Genomic DNA, 12,602 nt, shown 5'->3' with positions numbered 1-12,602 from the left:
GTATCTCCATCGTCCTCCTTTGATATTTTGGATGAGCGCCATTGACTCTACGGAAAAGAACGTCCCATATGGCGAAACAAATACACTAATGTTATTATACCCCAGTTTGGTAACAGGGGGGGCGCAGTCTCGGCGGCGAGCTAGATTTTTTACTGCTGTGCAGTAATTTTGGACCCTCCCGCAGGGGGAGTCAGAACACAAACAAAGAGTAATACTTAGTAATAATACTCTACAATGCCACGCACCAACAGTGTCTCAAAAGTCTTTTACTATTTAACTGCCTTGTTTTATAGGAATTCTTTTTTTTTTCCTTCTCCTTTTAAACACTCACGCAGGGCGATTGCCAACCTGTCAAACAGGTCTTTTTACAGGAACAAATAACAAACAATCCGAATAACCGTGTAAATATCGGCAGGATATTTGTGCTCGTTCGCAATTGAGTAGTACTCAAATCAAGCTATGGTATTATTTATTTTTCACGCAACTTTGTCACCGTGCATAATTTGCTCTCCACTCTGGCTTAGCCCCTCCATATCTACTTCATCATCTTTTAACTTTTTTAATTCACTAGTTTAGTATAAAAAATTTTTATAAGATTAAAGAAATACTAGGCAGGAAAACCATAGATACAACAGCTCGTTTTAACCTGTGTTTTTTCTTGGGTGTTTGGAAGCTTTTATAAGGACATAAATGATAATTCCAGATGTATACAGTATCACACATTTGAACTTTGGATTATGATCCTGAACTAAGAATTACACTAACCTTCAACTACTTCAGTCACTCTGGTCCAGAAGTCCTACCCTCTTTTGGAATCTTCCTCTTACTCTCATCTAGATCAAGATCAAAAGTTATGAGAGGATAAATACAAAAATTTCAGTCGTTCTCCCTTTTTTTCTTCGACTTACATATGTCACAGGTTGGACACCCCTATTGTTTGCAAAGTCCCTTACAAATTCTATATCTGTTTTTTCTCATTTCTTACAAAGTCTTAAAAATGATTTGCCCATTAGATAATAATTTCTAAGGAAGTTGAGCGATAATCTCCGTAGACAACATAGTAGGAACCAGAAGACAGATTTTCATATTTCTTCTTAGAGGAAGCCATCATTTAAATCAAAAGTAGATCTTTAATTATTTTAATACTCTCCTCACCAAGCTGCAAAGGCTCTCTTGCATTAATCTTTTGATGAGCCGTCAAAGGACTTTACAACTAGGCCAAGATCTTTCACCCTACACACTGCAACACCAGCATGCATTCTCTATACATTGGTCGCCTATGGGGCACTGACTATGATAGTTTAGCTAAGAACAGAGGCGGTTTCAGTATTTTATGTATTTTCTTTAACTGTCATCAAGCCTAAAGTTTGGTCAAGGCGTGGTACTTATGTGAAAAAATAAAGAGCTTGTTTCCCTACTGGGGTGGAAGGTGAAAGAACCTGGAAAGACAGAAGTCTCCGTCAGTCTCTACTAAGAAATTATGTACTATAAGTGTTCTACACCTTTAACAAAAACCAAGCCACTTTAAGTACAGATCTGCAGCTTCAAAAACAATGTTTTGAGCCCATGGACTAGACGTTAAAAGACATAACTCTTCTCACTCAATTATCCAACCTTTGAGGTGAGAGGGGGGACGGCTACAATGGGGTGGGGGGGATTTGGATAGTGGGAAAGATGGTGGCAGGCACTTCAGAAAAACAATTAAACCCTTCTGGGTGTAAAAATCAAGTAGAGGAAATCAGTGTTGCACCCCTCTCGCTAGATTAGATAACAACAGGATAGGCAGAATCGAACACCTTTTGCCCACTGTATACGCAGATGAGCACGGAATCACTACTGTACAATTTCAACCCCTGAATCACAACATTATTGTCATGAGATGATCATCAAACAAAAAGCTCTTGCGTATTAAACATATTCTCTTTTGGTTTGCACCCTTAGAAATGTTTTCAGATACAGTGTGAAGAATAATCATACTAATTTTTAGGAATGTAATGGTGTTAAGAGACTCCAAAGGTGGAGAGTCCGAACAAATGGTTAGCAAATGACGAAATTTTTTGACAAATGATTTGTTTGGAGAATTTATTAGTGTTGGAGAAATATATTGTTGACAACTAACCACTCTCCTTATTGATGTTTTCCTTTATTTTCATCACTTTTCCACTATGACCATGAATGGATTTTGTGGGGAAACAATTCTGTCTTAGTCAATCCAGGAAGTTAAAAGAATTCCCTTTACTTGTTAGCAAATTCTTCAGTTACCAGTCGCAGTTACGCAGGCTCTCAATTTATTTGTGGCATGGGTGATTTAGACCCGCATGTGTGAGTGAGATTAGTCCGACTCACTTATGTGCATGTCACTCTACTGTCACTTGATTATACAACTGTACTGCTACTCATCTGGCTTCAAGCATGTCTGGTATTTTCCCGCCTCTTCTTGAACAAACTGTCAAATGTTTTACCTTTTGCAGGTCCCCAGAACACTCAATAACTTTGTCTTGTCTATTTTGATTTTCTTGGTACCTGAAGACAAACTATAAGGCAAGAGTCCATTAGAGTTATGATTTGAATTACATATTTAAGTTGACAGAAAAAAAACAACAACAACGAACTGTTTGAAACTAACCTGCAAGCTGTATAAAGTGCAGTTGCATTAATATTGGGTGACTCTATCTTCTACTTCTTTTACAAACTCCTGTTTATACCTAAGATAATGTAAGACTATGTAATAGAAATTGCAGGTTCTTTTCCACCTTGGCCTTTCAGTACTACAAAAACCGTAAATATTGCAATTACAATAGAAGCTTGGGAGGTAATGAACGGACAGGAAACAAAGAAACGTTACAAATAAACTGAGCTTACAATGAACTACTCCAGATATTATGAAAGAATCATGAAAAAATTGTACAGTTAGAGTACAGACTTCTATGAAAGAATTCATGCACCCATGAACCATCAAAAGGTTTGGAAAAGCTGGGAACCCTGTATTTGTTTCACAGGACAGACCTCTCACCTTTTCACACCAAATCTCCCTTTTTCCTAACGAAAAAGACCAGATTATTCTGTCTTTTTCGTGTATCCCCTATCCTCATCTTCTCCTCTTCCCCTCCCCCCTACACGGTATCCCCCAACTACCCATCCCCTCACTTCACTTTCTCTCCCTCTCTCTCTTAGTTTCCATTAAACCTTCCTTAACCCTTTTTTATCCTTAAATTTCCAAGATTTCATTCATTCAGTAATTCTCCTTACTGTCTGCTATACAATTCTTATGACATTGGTCCTAAGAATTAGGTATAAAGATCAACTAATAATACCCTATTTATTTTTTTCTCTATTCTCAACACAGTGTCGGCTAATATTTGTTGAGATTGTCAGGAGAAATTCGGCCCCTGGTGGTAAAAGGGGTTAATTAGCAAATCTATTTCTTAGGTAAACTTTGAATAGCTAACCCTACAGGATTTATGTCATTTTAAATTTCAAGAGGCCAGCAAAATTTTTGAGGGTGACAAGGGAGGTGACATCAGATTAGTGATCAGAATCCCCTTTCTTGTCTCCAAGCAGAAGAATTTTATAATAAATATCACCTTAACTAACATTTTGTATAACACCTTATGACCTCGCTAAGAGATCTGAACCTTTTACAACCGTTGTCCCCCCAAAAAGACAGCCTTTCCTCTCACAGGTGTCAATTTGCAATATCAAGGGTACAATAGGGGAAATACCTTCAGGGCATGAAATAACAGAAATGATCATAGATTCAATGAGGCTCTCGATAGTAATAGAAAATATACTTGAAATGTACAATAAGAAATGTATAAAAAACAGTAATGGAGAGTATACAAACTGATATATGGTATGTAAAGGGCTAGGTATTATACTGGCCACCCTTTGGTGTCTTGCTGTGGCCAGGTCTGGAAGCCTCCATACAACCAAATTGTACAGCAAGATCTTAATAGTAAACTCCTTTTGTTTTCCCAACAGACACTCAATTGTTTTAAAGTCATGGAGGATAAGCGTTCTTTAGTCATTCCAGAAGCTGAAGATTGCAACATTCTATAACAAAAATAAAAGGGTGAGACCGTGCAACCTTAGTCTTATACTGAAAAATTGTTGAGGATTTTCACATTATCTACGTACATCCCTGTCACTAAACATTGTTTCAAGTTCCATACTGGTTGTTATGAACTAAGTTTTCGCTGGCATATACATATACCACCCAGATAAAAGGCATACAGGCCTCAGATCATAGAAGAAAACAATTTTCCATTACATACAATATGGACTGGAAAAATGAGCTAGTTAGATATTTATCCATATTTCTAGGTTCTAATAACGGGGGGAATACCGTTGTATCAAAGCAACCAGACCTTTGAATTAGGAGGAAGTACAGTGAAATACAGCTTGCTTTACTACATATCCATCATAGCACACATACTCATCCTGTCCTGTAATAATGGCCATGACAAGCTTGAATTATGGTACATATGATTTACCATGAAAAATCTTGATTGGTCTATGAGGAGCATTTAATTTGATATGCAACTGCATGTGAAGTTGAACATGATAACCCACATCTGTTGTAATATTGCATTTGCATTCCAAGTTGCAAAGTCTGCCTAATTCTAGGCCCTTGTTAGAGAGTAGTGTAATATTTGCATGATTAAAGATGTTAAAATGAATAATCCTGGAATTTTTTTTCGCCATGATGAAAATCATATGAAAAATCAACCCTTGTGGTCCTGTTATCTGCCTTTTTCCTTTGGCTTCGGCAGATAACTCAGACCTCATTTTTGGCTATAATTCATGTCATAGAGTAAGATTTATGCACAGCTTCATAAAACCTCATTATGCCTACATTTCTTGATCACCCCAATAAACAATGATGGCAAAGACAACAGATTACCTTTGGATAAGAACAGCCGACTACTGGCTTTTGTTATAGAATAGTATGGTGCTATGCAGAAATCTTACTCAGAGATGTGGATCATTTAATAGCAGGTATACGTTTCCAAAATACATTGAGAGGTAAACAGTCACATTTTTTCTGTATCGCCCTCTCAGAGTACACATGTCCTTGACATTCCCTTATCAGGTTTTACCACAAACAGTACAAACAACTCATCTCTTTTTCCCCAGCTAACCCCACCGCCTCAGCCGGACAGGAGAATCGGATTTGAACACAGGCAAAACATCATCTTGATCAGTTCAAGTGTTTAATGTTGTATAATTAACAGTTTTTGTAGATCGACAAAAATTTATGCAAGAGGCTTTCCACAGAAATTATGAGGACAAGACAATGAGATAAACTAACAGTATCGATACAGCCGTACATAACACTGATAGAAGGGGGAAAAAAAAATGAGTTGCACTTCGTTGTCAAGTGACTGTCCATGTGTGTTTGTCGTGGCAGAATGAATAAGAAAAAATGTAAATGTCTACAGTACCCTATCATCGGACCTTTTGATTATTTCGCTGCGATCTCGAGACAGATATACAGATTTAGAAACACTTGTTAAATTCATAGAGCAACCACGAACATTCATCAATCGACTCCAGCTCAGCTGCTTTCTTCAAGACCATCTAAAGTTGTTATTCCGAGTCTCTTAGACCAAGATCGTTGCGTTTCATTCTCACATTTTGTTTCTGCCCAATGGAAATTTTCGCGGCAAAAATAACATTGGCGTCTCAGTCTAACCTCGAGTGAAAAACACGCTAGTACTTAGTTTCCTCTCCACAACCAAGGAATTTTTCGTTCTTTAACTTTGTAGAGTTTATGACTTGGAGTATAGCCTTTGAGCAGGCAAGCGAACCGAGTAAGTTAAACTATTAATATAATTCTTGATCAGTGTTGACGTAAGAGAATAACGCTACTATAATCACTAATCAACAAATTAAAGCAGATGCGAGCTTAAGAGCCACCTTATAATATTTCAGTGTTAGTGGAGCAGCTTTAAAGTAGCTGGTTAACTCCTTCCTGTCATGGTTTGTTTTAACTCAGGCAGTAGATCTTACCTATATCTGATGAGACGAACAGAATCTTCAAAACTGAATGGGTGAGGACCTGGGGGGGGAGCATAGGCTTTCGTTAAACATTTGAACCCCTTACGTGATTGAGATGTAGCTTCTCCTCGTAATTTCAAAACAAATATCGTTCTAAAGAAAAGTGTGAATGAGAATAGACAACTTTTCATTAAAAAGCTGTTTACTAGAATATAATTCTAACTCTTTTAACTGATTCACACTGCAATACATAACAGCTCAAAAGGAAGGAATTACGTATCAGACCTTCAAGGGCGTAGCCAGGGGATTGCCCGTGACCCCCCCCCCCTCCTTTGTGAGCCTTGTTTGAGCAAACAGTATTATTCAGATGGCGAAAACAGATAATTACCCTCTGTTTGACACAGTGTGGACCCCCCTCCGCTTTGAAAAGTCCTGTCTGCACTCCTGGATCATCGTAAGAAGAAATTAGAATTTCAAGTCAGTGTTAGCAGGAAAAAGGAAGATTTGCACCACTGGCATAGTAGGGTGTTTTTTTAAGGAAATTATCATGACAAGTTGACCAGAGATTCCCCAGGGGTTGCTTTCATTTATCACTAACTTTTTCAAGAGAGCAACAGCCAAGAACTGATTTGCAGTTGCAGTGAAATTATTTATAAACTTCATTGCACTAAAAGTAAAAGAATTTCAGTTTTTTTTTTCCACAGAACAAATTTAAATCCATTTTTTACTCAGTCGCCTACCCTGAATAATGATGTAAGCTTCTTGTGCTAAGTTGTATGACAAAACTGATGTGGTACCCAGCAATGGATGGAATACAAACTTAAAGAAGTTGCTGAAAAAGTAAGCATGCACTAAAACTGGTGCAATGCAAACAATATAACACAATCTTAAGAAATGATTTTCATCTGAGTGTTAAGTAACGAGTTAAAAGCCAACTAGAATAAAGATAGTCTCACCTCCTCAAGACTCCCTCTTCCAGGAACTCATCACCAGCTTATTTCACATTAAACTTCAATTAACAAACAGTGACAAATATTATCATTCTCAGGTATGTTCTACAACCAAGTTTCTTCTAGATGTCAGTTTTCATGCATAAAGCGGAATGAAATCGAAAAAAGAAAACAGCTATGAAACATGTCTTATAACAAGTCTTTCTCTGCAGAAGCAACGATATCACCCGTGAGTCCTTCACATATATTGTATGACGTTTCTCTATCATCATCATTGTTTTATCTACTCATCTCTAAGCTTCATACCTTGGCTAAGGTTCCTTTATCTCTAACAATCAAGCAGCGGGCATGTACCGTCAAAAAATTGTGATAACCTCAGCTATACTCAAATTATTTGAGTTGATGAATATTTGACGTATGTGAAAAATATTCTTCAGCAGCTATATTTACAGGGCATTTTTTTTTTCTGAGAATCTAACCTTCTTTTCCACTGACTGTTTTATAGTAAAACAGGGGTTTCAATAACTTTTTCTGTTAGCGGTTGCCGATAGTGTAGCGGGGGAGCTGTGCCCAGAAAGGGGCCTTAAGGCGAAATGCAAACACCGGAGCCTTCTCGCATACCGAGTAGTAAACAGATGGCGGTAATAGGTCTTACAGGCGGTGGTAGACCGCCTTACCTGGCTTTATTGAAACTCCTGTGTAAAAACTTTGATAAAATTTCTCACTACTAACTTCTTCCATAGCGACTTTGGAAGTTTGTATTTGTGTTGTGACTCATCACAAGAGGGCAGGTTGAGGCCTTCGTAAAATGTTCTTCGGAAGATTTCGAGTTCTTTCTTCGTTCTCTCTTGTTTGAGCTACAGTAACTTCCCAAATGCTGTACGAAAAACTATTATGGAAAATATTTCAGCAAAAGCTGTTAAGAATTCAACTGGTATCTTCGCGTGGCATTGCTTTTCTACCGTTTTTAGTGTTATAATGAAATTTTATTACACCCGTGATGGATTTCTGAGCCGAATTGTTTGAAAATAGTGCTCTTAGAAGTGAGTTTCAAAGACGTTTACCTCAGCTTATCCAAAGTTAATTTTCAAATATATTTATTGACTTTTTTTACCCGGAACTGATCCGTTTTATCGACAATCAAACAATCAATCAGTCAATCTTACGATATTTATAACCTCGCCAAGGTCATTTGCTTCATTCCCAATTCTGCTGCGTAAAACCCGTTTTCCTTGAGTTTAAGATCCCAAAAAATCTTCCCTTGAACTGCATGAGTGGTCCACATAGATTTATATAAAATAGATTTGGGAAATGAGCTTTTGTTAAATAGTGAGTACCATCGTAAAAGCAGGTTTGTCTGAAGGTTCAGTTTGAATTTTTAGGCGGCAGCTTCAGAAATCCTGATTGTTTGCAATTATCACAAAAGGAAATAGTTTAGTAACTCACGGAAAAAAATGATGCAAACTAGACCGTGAATCTTTTATGCAGTTATCAGGACTCACGCTAATTATTGTATGGTGTTGTTCTTTAAAATCAGTCTTCTTATTTAACTCGACGAATTTTGAAGTGTCCCTCGTGTTCTGTTTGTATTAGCGTAAGAGACCTCAAGTTTTAATGTTTACCAAAGCTGTAAAAGCTAACTTTACTATTTACCTACAATTTTATTTTTTCATTGCAAGCAATTTATTCATCACCTTGAAAATACCCTACGTGATATCAAATGTTTGATAAGGTGGATTAAAAAACCCCTTCATTTTACAAATGAATAGCACCAATTAGCCCCGGGAGCATACTGCGTCTGCGTCATATTGTTGTTACAGCGTGTATGGCCGGCTGCCGCAGTCAACGTGTAGGCTGAACAAGACAAAGATTGTTCTAGTACGGTCGAGGGGAAAGAAGTCACTTTACTCGCTGGGTAAGTATCATTTATGCGACTTGGGAGCGTTAACGCAGAAAAGTTTCCGGGTAGAAAAGTATACTAAAATTCCGATCGACAGGAGAAAGAATTGCCTACATATACTAGCCGCACGGAACTCATATACCAGAGCAAAATCGTGTAAAGCATCCAAACATACCGCAGTCTCACAAACCTGTCGTTCTTCCCAGTGCATAAGGCCTCGCTGAATTTTGACCATTCGTAGCCCGGTCCCTCTTAAGACTGATCTGTTACCAACATCTCATCGTGCATGCTTTGAGGCAGCTCGTAGCGAACGCTTTTAAGTGCTTGAGTGGTCATTACTAGGAGAGAGACAGTTCAAGGCTGATCAGTTATCTGAATAAATGAGACACTTATGCACACACAGCACATAGGTAACAAAAAAACTCCGGATACAACAATCGAATGCTCCATGAAAGCAAAATCGACAAAGAAAATTTGAAAACGTTCTGCTAAACTTGCAGAATACAGTTGACTTTATTTTGCTCGTTTCGTGCAACGTGTTCAGTGTAATTCCGATCTTGCTAAAGAGATTTCCTAATGTCTCATTTAAAATCGTTCAGTTCAGGACATTCTTTCACAAAATTAAAAGCAGCTGTTGCACTTTCGGGTCTCAATCGGACTTACAGTAATTTTTGCCGGCAAACGTATGTGCTCACTCGCTAACAGCATAGACAGTTTAAAGATCTCATCGAAGAGAGCACAACTTGCTCACTGAGACGATAACGGTGACTCTCGCACAAGCAAACAAAGACATATATGAGAAAAAGAGAAATTTTTTCCAGAATCTGTCGCGCAATTACATTGTGCGGCAACTACGACAATTCAAAATCTGATAAACGTAAAATTATATCTAGCAAGAGCTTCATAAACACTCAAACCTATCTAAATATAGTTCGCGACACACCTTAGATTTGAGCTACGAAGAAACCCATAATAAAGAGTATTCCAAAGCGGATTAAAAAAAATTAACTCACACAACCGTCATTTTTTTTACTCGACAGTCTTAATTGAAAAAATAACTTGAAGTCGAAGCTTAATTTTTAGCTTAAGGAGAAAGGTAAATGAAAGATCCTTTGATGCACCTTACTCTTTGTGCATGCATGAATTATTCAGAGCAAATTATCGCTCCTCAAAATCAAACTTACCCAGTATTTTAAAACCAGGATAACCCTTTTAAATATGAACAACGATCTGGTCGACTCCAACGAAACAACCAGAGGGGTGCAGGCTGTTCACTGTTAAGACCACATAGTTAAAATACACGAATTTTAAAACAAAATTTTGCCGGGTAGTTCTCACTTTACAATGAAACAGGTATGTATTCCTCATTTCAAGTTAGCTTAGAGGCTGTGGTTTGGTGTCAAACTTTCTGAAGTCAAGATTCTATCAAATTTATACAAGTATTTTTGTACGTTCGTTCAGTAAGAGCCGTCAAACTCTCTCGAATAAAAAATCTCACCTCAAGTTCCTGAAAGGAGTTTACCAGAAGCATTGATTTCACCCTTCCTTCAGTTCTTGTGGAGTTGAAGCCAGTAAGAGACCTGTGTCACCAGAGAGCTAAACTTCGACAGATGTTAAAATCATTTTCTTGTTAACTTGGGCTAATGTTCCTGTGTAAGTGACCCCACAATTCAAGGCTTTCCTGTAGTCCCGTGCAATAATGGTGAGAAAAATGACTGATTTTACGCTCCTCGCTGAAAAGACTTGCGTAATTTCAATTTAGCAAGAATAATTTTTATTTTTCAAAGAGAACATAACCATCCAGTCATGATACAGTAGATTAAATGGTTTAGCTGACCAACAGTAGTACTGCAATTTATACCAGCGTCTAATTATTATTTTGCTAATCTATAAAGATTTGAATTTTGACCTCGTCAAAAACGATTTCGATCAATTTTTAAGTAAATTTAATTGTTAACAAAGTTTTAACCGATACCTGAAAAACTATTTCCCCCTCCTTCCTGTAACCCATGGGTAGTCATGTTTGCTTGTTGCAGATCAGCGTTACTGATGCAAATATCACTGGAGAAGTTTGTTTTGAAGTCGCTAATAAACCACGTTTTCATACATCTCCCTCCTTAAAATAACATCGTCTACGTGATACCACACCTCTGATGACAAATCGTGCTAATATGAGTCAAAAAATTCCCCTTATCCCAGGGTTCGATTTCAAGATCATGTACACGTAGGTCCACATACCGTATGGCCTTTGAGATTCCTACCTCTCACGTTCTCCGGGCGACTCGCGCATTGCAAATTCTTGCAAATCAGTCTCTCCGCGTGTACATTCTGCCGAATGCCGGCTCGGAGTTCCTACTAATACTATGCAAAATCAGAAATAGTTCGCAAAATCTCGAAGAGTTTTAAAAATATCAGGATAGTGACATTGTGACGTATTTGTATCCAAACATACGTGCCTTCCCTAAACATAGGTTAGCACAGAAACTTCTCGCAACAGGTACAGTTTCACTAAAATAATTTTTAACCCTATCGCACTGAGTTATTTTTAAAGCCTCTTAAAATTATACTATGACTAATAAAATAACAGGTTTTACAACAAAAAGGTCTGGAAATTTTGCGTGAAAGATGTTTACCTAGACATGCATTCGAGCGCAACGTAGTTGTCATTCATGAATTTTTCACTTGTAGCAATTTGATTTAAGAAGGAAAACGCTTTAAATTGAAGTTTTTCAACAAAATGTTGCAGTAAAAGTCTAGATTTCGGCTATATCTGCCTAACTTTTGTTTTCCTCGATCGAGCAAGTCAAATCGCCTGACTTCCCTGGTAGAGAGGCGTTTCTACGCAAACAGAATCCGTTACAAACTGTCAGTTTTCTACTCTCAGTATTCTATCAACGATTTCCCATTTCGCTTTTTTTAATTTCCAGAGAGTATTAACACATACACATCGACAAATACGACGAAATACTTTTTTTTATTGTGTTGAAAATCACTTTACTTTCAGTACAAATTCATATCGTTTGAGTCGAAACACTTTGTAAATATTTTTCCATTGTAAGAGATGTTTTTCTTTCAACAATAACACTGCTTACCAATTAACCCTTTCACGCTGTTCCTCGTCAGCTGCATGACGTATTTTTCGGAAGAATTCGACCGACAGAATACGTTCTAGAACGTTCTGATAAGAACAACACGCGTTACGATGGGCAGTGAATGTTCTGGAACTTTCGGCTTGCGTGACTCACTAAGTAAGCCATTATATCGCCGTGTTTATTTCACTTCCGGAAAGAATAGTGAAAATTTACATAATACCGTGATAAAACCCCTTTCTATATTGATGCTTGATTTTTATCGTAGAAGAAAACACTTTCCAGAATAAACTAACCGGAGTTATACCCGATTTATTGGGTTTTTTCTTTTTATTCGTTGAGAATGCGAACGCTAGTAACTTTTAACAAGAGCGAGGATTATTTTAATTTATTTGCTAAGCTTCCTTCCACTTAAGTGACAATATTCAATACATTGACATGATCACAAGGAATTTATCTGGTGACAGAATTGAAAAGAAGAATTGTGCACGACCTCAGACCAGAGAAAAACGGTAGCAGTAAGGAAGGGACATTTTGTTCTTGCACCTTCTGGAATAGCATTTTTTCCCTCAAGCTTCTGGAAAATCAAGATATTTCTATGACTTCGAATCTTTTAAACACCAGCAAATTCTTTGCAAATTTATGCTAAATATGTAGATTCAG

The 12,602-nt window shown here is 37.5% G+C and overlaps 1 protein-coding gene and 1 long non-coding RNA gene across 3 annotated transcripts in view; both read right to left on the bottom strand.

Annotated features, from left to right (window-relative positions):
- LOC131798889 (origin recognition complex subunit 6) overlaps window positions 1–6,517 on the bottom strand; it is a 31,502-nt gene extending 24,985 nt beyond the window's left edge. Inside the window, exon 1 of the mRNA XM_066163355.1 lies at window positions 6,389–6,517. The gene's annotated coding sequence lies outside the window, so the exon portion shown is untranslated. The remainder of the gene's footprint in view (window positions 1–6,388) is intronic.
- Window positions 6,518–7,652: 1,135 nt separating this feature from the next.
- LOC136279486 (uncharacterized) lies at window positions 7,653–11,299 on the bottom strand. Of its 2 annotated transcripts, none has more exons than XR_010716899.1 (4): window positions 11,089–11,299; window positions 10,349–10,531; window positions 9,026–9,188; window positions 7,653–7,839 (listed from the first exon to the last, which is right to left on the bottom strand). It is a non-coding gene; the product is annotated as an uncharacterized lncRNA (long non-coding RNA). The 2 variants fall into 2 exon arrangements; XR_010716898.1 differs by having other exon boundaries at window positions 7,657–7,839; window positions 9,041–9,188; window positions 11,089–11,284.
- Window positions 11,300–12,602: the final 1,303 nt, after the last annotated feature.

The sequence above is a fragment of the Pocillopora verrucosa genome, chromosome 3 (genome assembly GCF_036669915.1).
Source record: "Pocillopora verrucosa isolate sample1 chromosome 3, ASM3666991v2, whole genome shotgun sequence".
NCBI lineage: Eukaryota > Metazoa > Cnidaria > Anthozoa > Scleractinia > Pocilloporidae > Pocillopora > Pocillopora verrucosa.
This window is presented reverse-complemented; position numbering and strand designations above follow the sequence as displayed.